This window comes from Lissotriton helveticus, chromosome 11 (genome assembly GCF_964261635.1).
Source record: "Lissotriton helveticus chromosome 11, aLisHel1.1, whole genome shotgun sequence".
Lineage (NCBI taxonomy): Eukaryota > Metazoa > Chordata > Amphibia > Caudata > Salamandridae > Lissotriton > Lissotriton helveticus.
In genome coordinates, this window is record NC_136072.1 from 189,097,851 (window position 1) to 189,112,201 (window position 14,351).

Below are 14,351 nucleotides of genomic sequence, written 5' to 3' on the forward strand. Positions count from 1 at the left end.
CTTAGACAATCAAACTGGCTGACTTATTTTACTAGACCTTAGTTTTTGCTTATACTCCTGTTGCGGAGTTTTCTCTAACAGGGAAGGGTTCGTAGCAATGTCTTTTGCGAGACAGTCCTTAAGAATAGTACTTTGGCAGTCTTTAAGATCCTCGGAAATGTTCTTTGAAACAGGTTTCAATCCAAAAAATCTTTTCACATGTGACAAATGGACCCAGCCCTTCCTGCCTTCCAGCTTGACGGCAGTACGGGTGGCCAGGAGGACCTGTCGGGGTTCCTTCCAGCGAGGCTCCAGCGGACTTGAACTATCAAAATTCCGGACGAGAACCATGGATCCGGGAACGATTTCATGCGGTGCCACCTCGGTATTGTCTGGAAATGCGGCAGCAACCTGTGAACGACAAGAGTTGAGGGCAGACATCAAGGAAGCTAGGTAATCTGTCAGCATATTACTTGAAACATCGGTAATACTTCGGGGTCTAGGTGTACCCCACATGTTAGGGGGGCGGCCGAATACGACCTCATAAGGGGACAGACCTGATCTGGAATGTGCGACCATGCGCATATAAAATAAGGCAACTGGCAGAGCTACTAGCCAGTCCACACCTTTCTCTTTACATACTTTTGCAATTCGGATTTTCAGGGTCTGATTATGTCTCTCTACGAGACCGGCTGCTTCTGGATGGCGTACACAATGGAACTTCCACTGGTACCCTAACAAAAGGGAAATATGTTTCATGAGATCAGATGAGAATGGCTGGCCGTTATCAGAATACACGACCCTAGGGAGTCCGTAGCGGGGGAAGAATTCACGAACCAACTGCTTGGCAGTGGTCGCGGCTGTGTAATCTGGGACTGGATATGCTTCTGTCCACCTGGACAAAGCGCATACAACTACAAGGACATAGTTGAAACCTCGACATCGCTCCATCTGAATATAATCCATCTGGAGGACTTCAAAAGGGTGGTCAGGAGGCTGGAATCCACCTTGTTCCACCGGAACACTTTTACCTGGATTAAACTGACAACATATCATACAGGTACGGACTTTCTGCTTGGCTGCAGCTCGTAAATGCGTGTTGAACCAAATGTTCTGGATACTGTCTAACATAGCTTTTTCTCCTAAATGTGCTGGACTATGTGCGGTATTGATAATGACTTGAACCATAGAATCGGGGAGAAACCATGTGGCTTTACCCTTCGTTACCCATCCCTGATCTGTCTGGACCCCTCCTTGTTCGGACCATTTCTTGATTTCATCGGGAGTAGCATGTAACTGAATATCTATGACATCTTGAGTAGGGTCCTTAACTGTCATACAGGTAGTCGGATCTGGAGTAGGTGTCTGTGTTGGATTAACTGAAATGTCTGGAGTCTGTGCTGTAAGCTTGGCTGTGCGATCTGCTAGATCATTACCTTGAGAAATAATGTCAGTAACTTTCGTATGTGCTTTGCATTTCATGATAGCAATGGATGTCGGTAAGTGTATGGCATCTAACAGAGCTTGAATAAGGAGACCATGCTGAATCTTGAGTCCATGAGAAGTCATGAAACCTCTCTCCTGCCAGAGCACTCCAAAGTCGTGTACGACTCCAAATGCGTAACGTGAATCTGTGTAAACATTAACTTTCAGGTTCTTGGCGTGTATGCAGGCTTGTGTCAGAGCAACTAGCTCTGCTGCTTGAGCAGACAGGGTGTCAATACGGTGTGTTTCAATAACTTCAGTGTCAGTAGTCACTGCATACGTGGCTACTAGTTCTCCTGTACTTGTTCTCATACATGAACCATCCACATAAAGTGTCAGGTCGGGATCTGGTAATGGAATATCTGTCAGATCTTGTCTTGGCTTAGTCATAATGTTAACTACTTCCACACAGTCGTGTGTGGCAGGATTTGAATTAACTGACGGTAACAGTGTAGCAGGATTTAGAACGTTGCAGCGTCTGATTTCTATGTGTGGCTGGAACAGTGTCAGTTCATAACCTGTTAAACGTGCAATTGTCAAGTGCTGAGTCTGTGTTCGGTTTAAAAGAACTTCCACGGAGTGTGGAACTTGTACTGTCAAGGAATGTCCTAATACTATGGAATCACTTTGTCTGATAGCTAATGCTGTGGCTGCAACTGACTTGAGGCACGCAGGCAGAGCCTGGGCTACTGGATCTAATGTGCTCGAAAAATAAGCACAGGGCTTGTATTGTCCTGCTTGATCTTGTGTGAGAACAGATAATGCTGTACCTTCCCGTTCAGTGACAAAAAGTGTAAAAGGCTTACTGTAGTTCGGTGTTGCTAGAACTGGAGCTTGGCATAGAGCTTTCTTTAACTCATTAAAACTAAGTGTATGTTCAGATGTCCAAGGGAGGACAGTCGATACGGCTGCCTCCTGTGTCGTTAACTGTATCAGTGGTTTAGCTAGAAATGCATACTGAGGAATCCATTGTCTGCAGTAAGAAGTGAGGCCGATAAAAGCACGTACCTCCTTCTGGGTCTTGGGCTGAGGAAGACTCGCTATTAACTGGATACGGTCAGGTGTCAACTGCCTACCCCTCTTGGACAGTAAGTGGCCTAAATAGATCACTTGCTGGACACAGAATTGAAGCTTAGAAGGGGACACCTTGTGCCCCATCTCTGCTAGGAAATACAAGACTGTAAGGGATGCTCGCTCGCAAGCACGTTCAGAACGGGCTGTGATCAGTAGATCATCGACATACTGGAGCAGGGCAGTGTCAGTTGGCATGTGAATATTGTCTAGTTGTCTCTTAAGTGCTTGACTGTAAATACTAGGACTTTCTGTGAAACCTTGAGGAGCTCGTGTGAACATATAGCTCCTTCCATTTAAACAAAATCCGAAAAGGAACTGGCTGTCTGGATGAATGGGGACACTAAAAAATGCGTTCTTGAGGTCTATGACTGAAAAAAATGAGGCTTCAGAATCAATGGCTGTCAATAGGGAAGAGATATCTGGGACAACTGGGTACTGGGGAATAATACATTTGTTGAGTTCTCGAAGGTCAATCACTAATCGATATACTGGGGGTGCATTTGGATCAGTACGTTTCATGACTGGAATGATCGGAGAATTACATACATTGGAGTCAGTTTCTACAACTACTCCTTGAGCCATGAGCTCGTCAATAATTTTGGATAAGGCTGTTACAGCCTCAGGTGGCAGTCTGTACTGTCTGATTCGTGGTAACACTACACCTGGCTTGAGAGTCACACGATGGGGTGTGATTTGCATATAACCAACATCAGTTGGACCTTGTGCCCATAGATGCTGCGGAACATTGGACAATCTCGGATCAAAATCTCGTAATACATAGTGACCCTTGAAGTCACGTAAGAACAAACGTATTCCCTCGGGGGAACAACATATGACTGCACCTAATTCTTTCAGTGTCTTAATGCCTAACAAATTTTCTGGACATGATTTCGTAAGTAACAGATCAGTAGTGCGGGACAATGGACCCACTTCTAAAGTAACTGGCTTAGATATCTCGTTTACAATAGGCTTTCCTGAAAATCCAAGGGAAACATTTCTTGAGCCTGAGAGCGGAGCCCCTGGAACTTCGGCGTGGCTGATGGTGGTCCTACTTGCCCCTGTATCAATCAAAAACTTTCTGTCTTTCCCTAGTACTTGACTATGAACATAGGGACCCTCTTGATCTACAGGTATCTCGATGAGAGGCAAGCCTACCTCCCTCTCTAGGCTGTTTCATGAATATGGCTGATACTCTGGATACTCGGACTGTGCATACTGGTACATCTGCTGTGTAGCATGCTGTGTTGCAGCAATAGGCTGCGGTGCTGGAACTGTCTGTTGTGCATTCTGTGGCTGAGAAGTCTGTGAAACTTGTTCTTGTCTAGGCGGACGTGGTCTTTCTTTAGTCTTACCGGTAGCTATATTGTGTTTCAGAACTGCACACTCGTTTATATAATGACCTGGCTGTTTACAATAATTGCATGTCCCTTTAACGGGAACTGCAGGATGACTGGCTTGATTCGTACCCCTCTTCTGACTGTCTTGTGGAATAGATTGTGCAACTAGTACTTTCATTTTCGTGTCTTTCATACGTTTTCTTTCATGATCTTGCTCTTCTCTGATTCTATTCTGGTGATACTGAAGCATCTGTAACATCTGGGACGGGGTATTAGCTTGCCAGGTACTTTCGACTTTCAAAACTCGATTCTTAACTTGTGGACTTGAATTCTCGACTAATTTAGTAACAAAAAGATGAGGGTATGACTCGCTACTTGTCTTGAGGCCACTGTTGATACTAAAGCATTTCTCGAATCTAGAATAAAAATCACTAGTGTCTTCGTCTTGTTTCTGTTTACAGGCTGAGATTGCATCCCAGTCTTCCTTTTTAGTGGCTAATAATCTTGGCAAAACTTGTATTAACAATTCTGGTAATTCTTTACATTTCTCTCCTAGACCGGTACCTGGTACTCGTGCCTTATCTTCAGCTTCTAGAACTGCCCAATCGATCTTTTTCTCTCCCACCTCCCAATCTTTTTCCTTGAGTTTCTCGTATACCCCTGCGGGCAATAAGACTTTTAACATTTTAATTATATCTGGATACGTGTATTCTCCCATACGGAGCATGTCTTTTAATTCCCGGTGGAACCCTGCTGGATCTTTATCATGACAGGGAATTAACTTTTTCATCTCTAAGAGTTCCATCTTTGTAATCGGAGTGTAAACAAACACTCGTTGCATTTCACCATCTGTTGTCCTAACTGGGTGTACTTCTCGTAACGGATTCTGTCTGTCTATGTAAAAGGGTTTACTTTCTGGAGGTGAGACATGAACAAAATGCGGGTTCAAAAACGTTCTATATTTGTGGCGCTGTTCTAAAATAACACTAATTAAATCGGTACCTAAACCTTTCCATCTATACTGGAGTAACTCGTTCAGGACATCGTGTAACGGACCTGGATCAGAATGTTGACCCTCATACAGAGTAATGAGGTGCTGGATCATATACATACCCACCAGTCGTTGCTCGGCTGGAGGCAGTTTCAGAAACATTTGTGCCACTATTTCGTCTGGAAAAGTGGTAGAATCAGTAATCCATCGGACCGCTGATCGGACTAGTTCTTGTTCATGCATAGTACTTAACTCGCTATAACCGATTCGTGATTTCAGAATGTGATCGGTAGCTTGAAATACTTGTTCTAGAGAACCTTGTTCTGGTGCCGGATGAGGAACAGTTTTCTTGTAGTCTAGACGTGAATGTCGGTCTGGAAATCTAGATTTTCCTACATACGCTATTCTGGCGGGATTCTCGTCCTCTACCTCTTCAGTAGAAGAGTCATTTTCTTTCTCGTTTACTTGTGCTGCTTTACGTTGTTCGTGTAACTTTATTATTTCTTTACGGATTTTCTTGTACATACTCTCTATACTACTGATAGTCTTGTGTTTACCCTCGGCTATATTATCACTCCACCTTGTCAGGATTTTCATTTCGGCCTGATCTTTAGTCGGGGAATCTTGTTCTCTTATTAGACAATTAATCAGGAACTTTAATAACATGAGCTGGATCTCAGCTTTCCTTTGAGACATGGCTTCGCCAATACTTTCTGGATCATCCCCTGTACGGATGAAACGATATATTCTGTCTAGATCTCCTTTCATATCTGGTAGGGTGTCTAAATACCCGGTCACCCGTCTTACACGGATGGAATATATTACTGTACTATCATCACCTGCAACTGGATCATAGCGGCATTCAGTAAGAGCTCGTCGGATTTCTGCAACGGACTTAAATTTGGGCGTACGCTGTAACGCACATTCATGTAACTCGGCCAACGTTCTACGTTGGTGCGGTGGCGGGGTACCAGGAGGACCTCCTCCTGCGGCCCCTAAACTGGAATCGTCGACTGATACTCTTCGTACTAGCGCGGCGGGAAATTGTAATGTAGGCTGGACCGGGGGTACCGTAGCAGGTACTGCAAGAGGTGCCCCGGTGTCTGGAGGAGCTAGATTTACATTATTTACAGGGACTGGCGGAACAGGATTCGCATATTCTGGGACTGTGTCGTCCAAATAGGACGAGATGAAAATATCAGCTGCGGTCGGTTTGTGACGTAGCTTAGTCGGAACTAGTGGTGGCGGAAAATTACTGGATGCCTCCGGGGTCGCTTTTGGCAAGCCCTCGGCAAGAAGAGGATACATACCCTTAATAAGGGCATGCCTCTGTCTGTCTGACTGTTCTGTTTTAACTCGTTCACCTATCTCGATTAGTTCCCTTTCTTGGGCTCGTTCTAAGGATTCTCTACTTAGTTCTGACTTTCTGATTTCTTTTTCGGTTCTTTTATGAGATTCTTTGCGCCATAACTCGATGGCATCTTTCTGTGACTGTCTGGCTTTCTTCTTCCATAATGCTTCTTCTACTCTCATGATGCACTCGGCATCCCATGTGCCTGATACAGGCCATCTATACTTTTCTTCTAACTGTTTGGTATACTCTACCCATAAATCTAGATATAATATGGCACTTATGCCATGCTTCTGATACATAAAATGACCTGGACTGTCCCTAGGCGGGACAGGAACTGCTGCTTCTAGCAGACCCTTTCTAGTTCTTAACTGACGTAGTCTGGAAAATAACGGCATGACTGAACTGTTAATCTAGACACAATACAATACACAATGAACACGATAATTACTCCACATTCATACCACGACATTAAAATACATGAAGAACATTTAAAATATCAGTTCAAACAGAATACTACCTGGAATACTGAAAACAGAATACATGAATTTCTCGAGAACAGAACTGACTAGAACAGGAACTAGATGTACTGCTAAAACAGTACGAAACTTACCGGTCTCATAAAGAGACACGTCAGGACCCGCATCCACCGAAGTGGACACTTCGTTTTTGGGTCTGTGTACCACCAACCCACGGACCAGAGTCAATTAGATTGACCCTGTCTAGATACTACCCCAGCAATGGTACTCACCGGGCAGCAAGAACGGAAGGCCTCGGACTGGACTGGACTGCTTCGACGCCGGACGGATGAACTTCGGACTTCTGTTACGGGTGGGCCTCCGGATACCTCGGACCTTGGACTCTAGGCTTGGGCTCTGGTCGGGACTCGCCGCGTTCCTCCACCGCCTCGTCTGGATGCTGGACCGCCACCTCCGTCTCCTCCGTGGGCCTGAGGGATACTTGAAGCAGAAATATCTGCACGTGCACGGTATGGTTCCGTCACGGCTGCAGAGGGTCAGGGGGCCGGCGTGGCTTCACCGGCGCGTGGGGAAAGGGCAAGTCCCTATTCGGGCGCCATTATGTGGTATATAAATAAATAATACCGGATCTAGGTTTGACTGGACATAGCAATAACAGATAGCTCAATAAATAAGAGTCAAGATTCGAGGTAGTAGGAGTTTGCAGGTTTAATACAGCATAAGGGACAGGAACAGGACAACCTGCACGGGAACAGGATGGCAGCGCTGCCGGGGGCAGGATCAGAATCGGCGTAAGGGAATGGGTAACATTTAATAGCAGTGCACCAATATATATATACTAAAACAGTTACATTACAATGAATTACAGTAGGCGGAGCAGTGGGTGTGGTCAATAGCAGTCGCGAAAGATAAGGGTGAAAATGGGTGTAACAGGGGCGTATACATAGACATGTGATGCAAACGTAACAGAATATGTCATAAATGGGGCGGAAACATGGAGGGGGCTACCTAAGGAGCCGGGACCTCTAACCTAATGGTGCGCGCAAACTGACAATGACGTGTTACTAGGAGAAGCTGGGGGCTATGAACTCTGTGCTAGGAGCAGAGACTGAAGTCTGGAGAGTCAGGGCGACATGTACCTAAACAGTATCTAGTATCTGATGTTTAGAGAACATGTTGATAGAATCCAAAAGTTATCGGGGTAAAGGCTAACAGACTCTAAGAATGGTGCATGCATTACTCTACATGTAGTGCGTGATGAAGAATATTAAATGACCATTAAATGCAGTATTTCTCTTACATGGAGACGTAAAGGCTAGACAATGACGGAAACTATTGATGCGATTCAGTAGCTTAGGAATGCAGAGAAGGAGGGCTGGACTGATAACTAGAATCATAACATACTCTTGGCAGACTCAGAGGCAGAGCCAGGCTGAGCCGGGCACTGCGAGGCAGGAAGTAAGTGAAGGGTCGAGGATACAGGTGGGGGCTGTATCGCTCCTCAGCGAGGACTCAGAAGACAGGAGCTGAATCTGGTGTCCGGGCCCTTTTGAGGCCTAGAAACGGGGACTTTACAATAAAATAACGTGCACACTGAGAAACGTGGCAACGTAACTTTACATAGGCCTGATACTCGTAGCTTTCACGAGAACTGGAAACTGGCATACTAGTGATGGACACAACTGTAATTGCGTCTTTAATCAAACATGGGGGATACATATGCATATTTAATCATGCACACATAACATAAGATGGAGGACACGCAGGGACACAGAACATGGCAAAATTTACTTTTCCACACTACCATAGAGGTGCCTTGCATGTAAGAAAAGGGAAGGTTAGGGCCTGGCAAGTGGGTGCACTTGCCAGGTCGACATGGCAGTTTAATAATGCGCAGAGACACTGCAGTGGCAGGTCTGAGATACCTTTTCAGGCCTACTCAGGTGGGTGGCACCATCAGTGCTGCAGGCCCACTAGTAGCATTTGATTTCCAGGCCCTGGCACACTCAGTGCACTTTACTGGGGACTTACCAGTAAATCAAATATTCCTATCAGGGAGAACGAATTGTGATAATTTACACAGTGAGCACTTGCTCTTTGACACTGATCAGCAGTGGCAAAGTGCCCAAAGCATCTAAGCTAGCAAAAACTAAATCCAGCACAGCATTAAAAATACAGGAGATAGAGCCAAAAAGACATGAGAAAACACTCCAAAGATGCCAAGTCTAATAGACATGCTAATTAAAACATGCATTCACAAACGTGGAAGTTCATTGCTGTTGACAAACTACAGTGTCAATGTAGTATGTGAGGTCATAAGCAGTGCAAGGCAGGGTTACAAGTTATAGTTCGCTCTGCTAAAGATAACTGCTGAACTAAAAATTAAAACAAATTGGTTCAAAACATTGACATTGTCAATGGCATATTCACCTAACTATATCTTTACTTTAACCTTTTTCAGTGAATTTCTAAGGGCCATATTATCAAGACTGGGCAATAAAATTATCGCTGCTTTATCGGCAGGAAACTGCCGCTAAAGTGGCGATAATGGGCATGACAATATGCCCTTGTGATTTTCCATAGAAACCCAGGTTAGACATCTAACCTGGGCTTCTATGGGAATTCTCCAGGGCATATTATCAAGCCACTTTAGCGGCAGTTTCCTGCCGATAAAGCGGAGATAATTTTATCGCCCAGGCTTGATAATATGCCCGAAGTTTTTTGGGTAATAAAAACAGATCTTTTTATCATACCCAACTACAACAATACTTTAACCTTTGTTTTTTTCAGTGCATTTTTTTTTTTCACAACAATTTTATTAGCAGGATCGGGCAAAAAGTACGCGTGGCTCCCCACAGTCAGGAGAACACCACCAAGCATTGTGTCACATGTACAGCATAAATCCAAGCGTCCAGCTAAACAGTCAAGACAAAACAATTATAAGTGGAATACAGCTATTCCCTCCCCTGCCCCCACTTAACCAAACTACCCAACCCTCACATTCCCATTCCCCCCCCACCCCCCCCACGCACGTGTGTACAGATAGCTTCAGCGTGTAACCATAATGCGATATTCGTGGCGCAATGCAAGAACTTGCAAGTAACCTGCAACTAAAGATCTTCCTCCAGTTCTGCCGGTGGGTCTAGCATCAATCCTCTATATTCAGCCCATCCCTTCCATATCTTGTAATGCTTGCGGGGGCAGCCACGTGCTTCAAAAATCGGTCGTTCCAGACCCATACAAAAGTCCATTCCAGCTTTCCAGGCACACAGGGGAGGGGCTCTCACATCTTTCCAAGCCCGGGCCAGGTCTCTTTTGGCCATCACCAATCCCAAGAGTAGCAAGTGACGTTTATAAGTGTTTCCACCAACCCCCTCAAGGACGTGAAGCAAGCCCAGCCGGTGAGTGCGAGGAAGGGTCCAGTGTAGTACCTCAGACAGGCAGTCCCACACACCCCTCCAGAAGCCCACCAATCTAGGGCAAGACCATACCGTGTGGAGCAAAGTGCCCACCGCAGCTCCACATCTCAAACACTCCGGGGATCCAATCAAGCCTGCTTTCCACAGTCGTTCACTGGTGAAATAAGCCCTATGGAGAATTTTGAATTGGATTAACCTAAATCGAATAGCAATGGCTGCTCCCCTAGGGGATTCCAGAGCCTCCCTCCAGTCATCCTCATCAAGGGGGCCCACATCAGCTTCCCAAGTCGTCTTCAGTGGAAGAAGGGTGGAGGAACAATGAGTGACTAGTGTCTGGTAGATGCGAGAGACTTTCTTATCCCCCAGATCACCCATAAAGACTTTCGCCTCAACAGGACTAAAGTCAGGGAGCGAATCCACATCAGCAATACTGGCCGTGAGTGCGTGCCGGAGTTGTAGATACCGAAAAAATTGAGACTGGGGCATATTAGATTCGATGCTGAGCGTTTGAAAGGACTTGAGCGTCGTACCAGACATCACGTGTCCCAGCTGCGAGATCCCAATTGCATCCCAGCCCTCAAAACCAGATAAGGCCGACAATTCGGGTAAAAGGCCATTGTGCCACAGCGGAGTCTCCGCGGTCAATCAGCCCCACCATCCCATACGGCGTAAAGCCTGCCGCCAGACAGCAAACACGAGGCTCGTGACCCTCGGCAGCTTCCGGCGCAGGCGAGCCGAGTAGAGAATCGTGTGGAGTGTATTGTCACCCATCAACGTGCGTTCCAGGGCATAGGCTGGATCCCCACTGTCACCATACCACCAATCGTTCAGGATAAGTAGATGAGCAGCCTGGTAATAGGACAATATATCTGAGGTGGCCAGGCCTCCGCAGTAGGTGGACAAGAAGCACGTACGTAGTGCCACTCTGGCCGGTCCCCCAGCCCATAGAAAGCGGCCCAAGATCGAGTTGACCTGCAGGAACCACTGAGGTGCAATTGGATAGGGATGGTTCTGCAATTGATAGAGGAGACGTGGGAGCGCAACCATCTTAAAGATTGCAGATCTACCAAATATAGAGAGGGGCATTCGAGACCATGTCTTGATATCCGACTGAACTCGGTCCCAAACGGGCAGTATGTTGCGTTCCCAGGCAACGCTAGGTAAGTTGGACAGAAACACCCCCAGATATTTTATGCCATGCGTGGCCACCTGTAGTCCCATCGACCAATGGTCTGTCTCAGTATCTCCATTCAGCACCCAAAGGGTAGACTTACGCAGGTTCAGATAGAGGCCCGAGACTTCCCCAAAGATTCGCATAATTTCCAGGACACGCGGTCCCGAGCGCCGCAGATCGGTGAGAAAGAAAAGGACGTCGTCCGCGTAAAGTGCGATCCTATCCGATAAGCTGTTGTTCCAGACAAAGCCCCTCATTTGCGCATCTATACGCACCCATGCAGCCAACGGCTCCACTAGGAGAGCGAACAAATAGGGGGAGAGCGGGCAACCCTGCCTGGTCCCTCGTCTAATCTGAAACGACTCCGACACCGCTCCCGCAACCCGCACCGAGGCCGTATTATCCGTGTTTTCAGTGCATTTTTAAGGTTTTTTTTTACGTAAACTGATATTTTATTACCATATGAAAGCCAACCCCCTGCCACAGGGGGTGACTAGTCCCTGCGGTCAAATCCCTAGCAGGCAGCCAACACCACACTGCGCACGGCATTTGCAGTGTGCAGCATAAGGTTGGTCTGCGAGCCCAGAGAAACCCATGTGTGGTCAAATACAAGTAACAAAGGGAGAGGGGCCATGCAGCCTTCCTCCCTGACCCTTATTAGGCCCTGGTGTCATGGACACCCAGTTTACAGTCGAGTGTTTTATTGAACATATCAGGGGGTTGATCTTTTTGGGTACGTTTGTGGAGAGGCAAAAAGATGATTCCCAAAGCTTTGAGAGCAAGGGGGAGTAAAAGTGCTGAATGTAATAGTACTGTAATTAATAAACTTACATTAAGAATGTTGGTAAAAGGAAACAAGGTTGTCAACTAATCACTTATAACTAGACTTTGAAACTGAATTGCAATCTTATCTTGAGCTAGCCAGTAGGTTCTGGAACAAGCCAGAAGCATCAGGAACAAACCAAAAGGTTCTGGAACAAGCCAGTAAATAGACATTGGCAGCAAATTGCAATCCATCTGGAGCAAGCCAGAATATTCTGGAACAAGCCAGAAGGTTCTGAAACCAGCCATGTGATATGGAAGCCATCTTTGATTTCAGGAGGGTATAAATACCACTCCCTTGGACAAAGCCCTTTGCTAGGCAATCTGAGTTCCAGTGAAGACAACACCCATGTTTCTCCTGCCAACCCAGCCTACCTACTCATTCAGGAAATCTTCCCCTGTGAACCTTGTGCTTTGTGGAGAGAGTTCTTGACGACCTGCAAGAGATAAAAGAGGCAAGAGAAAGCTAAGTACATTTAATGTTTACCTCCTTCATGTGCACATGCAAGTGAGGAATTTGAGACAAAGGAATTATGATTTAGCATCAGTAAAAACAAACTTGGTGGACAAAAATGCAAGATACTTTATTGTTTAGTGAATCGAGCAAGCTGCCCTAACCAGAGTGAGACATGCACCGTGTGCCTAATCCAGAGATTAGTGTAATTCTAGTGAAGAAACAACTAGAAGTGAAAGAACTAATGTTTTAAAGGATTCTAATGTAAATTAAAAGGCACTCAGACACTAAGAGGCAGATGAGCCTGAAGAGTGATACCATGAAGCTGTCATACAGTCAGTGGTTGGCTATTTTCTTATTTTGCCCATTCGCCTTGGTGTTCCTCCAGAATGGGTGCTGTGTACAATTCACTAGTTTGAGCATCAGGGAATGTGGAAGAACTATCATCATACATTGTTCCTGCTGGGCCGGTTATCACAGGTTAGTCACTCTCTGTTCAGCAATTGTGGTATCTGACAGATTGCCTTGACCACGTTGATATTCCCAGCCTGAGCGATGGACACCATGAGTTTTAAGTACTATTTTCGAAACCATCACCAGTTTGCAAAAATTAGTACAAGTCTATAGGCTGAAAGTCAGGATTTAAGAGAGGAGTTATGAATAATTTGAAGAGAAGTGGCAGGTTCACCCCATCAGAGTAAAAGAGACAGGTAGTGGGAGAGCTGGGGTACCTCGAAAACGTAGACTCTGCCTTCGTCCATGGTAGATTCTGAAACATTGTCTAATCACACCACAACGTTTCCTTCAAGGGGTGGAATTCAAGGTGCGGTATCTCAATCTGCTTTTCCTTCTCCTGCACAGACTACGAGTTCTATTCATGTTTTTCAGCTATCTGTAGTTCCATTAGCCACCCCCAAAGTTTTTATGGGGATCCCAAAAAATTTGGGATTTTTATTATTCAACATAAGCTTAACTTTTTGTGTAAACAAAACGGTGTTCCCTGATGAACAGACCAAGACAGCTTTTGTGTTATCCTACCTGGGAGGAAATGCATCTAGAATCTACCTCAGCTTCCATGGAAGTAGATGGTGAAGTAGAATATAAAATTAACCATAAACTTGATTCTAAGAAAATATGCGATCTAGTCTACCGGAAAGGTCTTGGGAACCAGCTAGTCATCTCCGTACACCACTATTACTTTGCATCTTGCACAGGCAGAATCCCACCAAGCCAAGTCACCTGCTAAAATGGAGATTTTTAAGGGGTAGGAACTGTCGTGGCCACCCAGTTTACAGTCTGGTATTTTACAGAACACCCCAGGAGGTTGGTCTTTTTGTGTATGTTCGTGGAGATGCCAAATGATGTTTCCCAAAGCTTTGAGAGCAGGGGGCAGTCACAAGTGTTAAAATGTAATAGAACAGTAACAAACAAACAAATTAAGACTGTTGGTAACGGAAACAAGGTTATCAACTAATTGCTTATAAATAGATTTTGAAAGCACATTGCAATCTTATCTGGAACAATCCCGAAGGATCAGGAACAAACCAGAAGATTCTGGAACAAGCCAGTAAATAAACATTGACAGCAAATTGGAATCCGTCTGGTTCAGAGATAAAAGAGGCAAGAGAAAGCTAAGTACATTTAGGGGGAGATTTATAAAAAAAAATTGTGCAGCGCAGCCCCCACGAGACTGCACTGTGTTGTGCATGATAGCACCATATTTTCAAAGATATTGCTCTCTCCTCCCCTTTCCCTTGCCCTGGTGCTGATTACAGCTGCTGTGCAC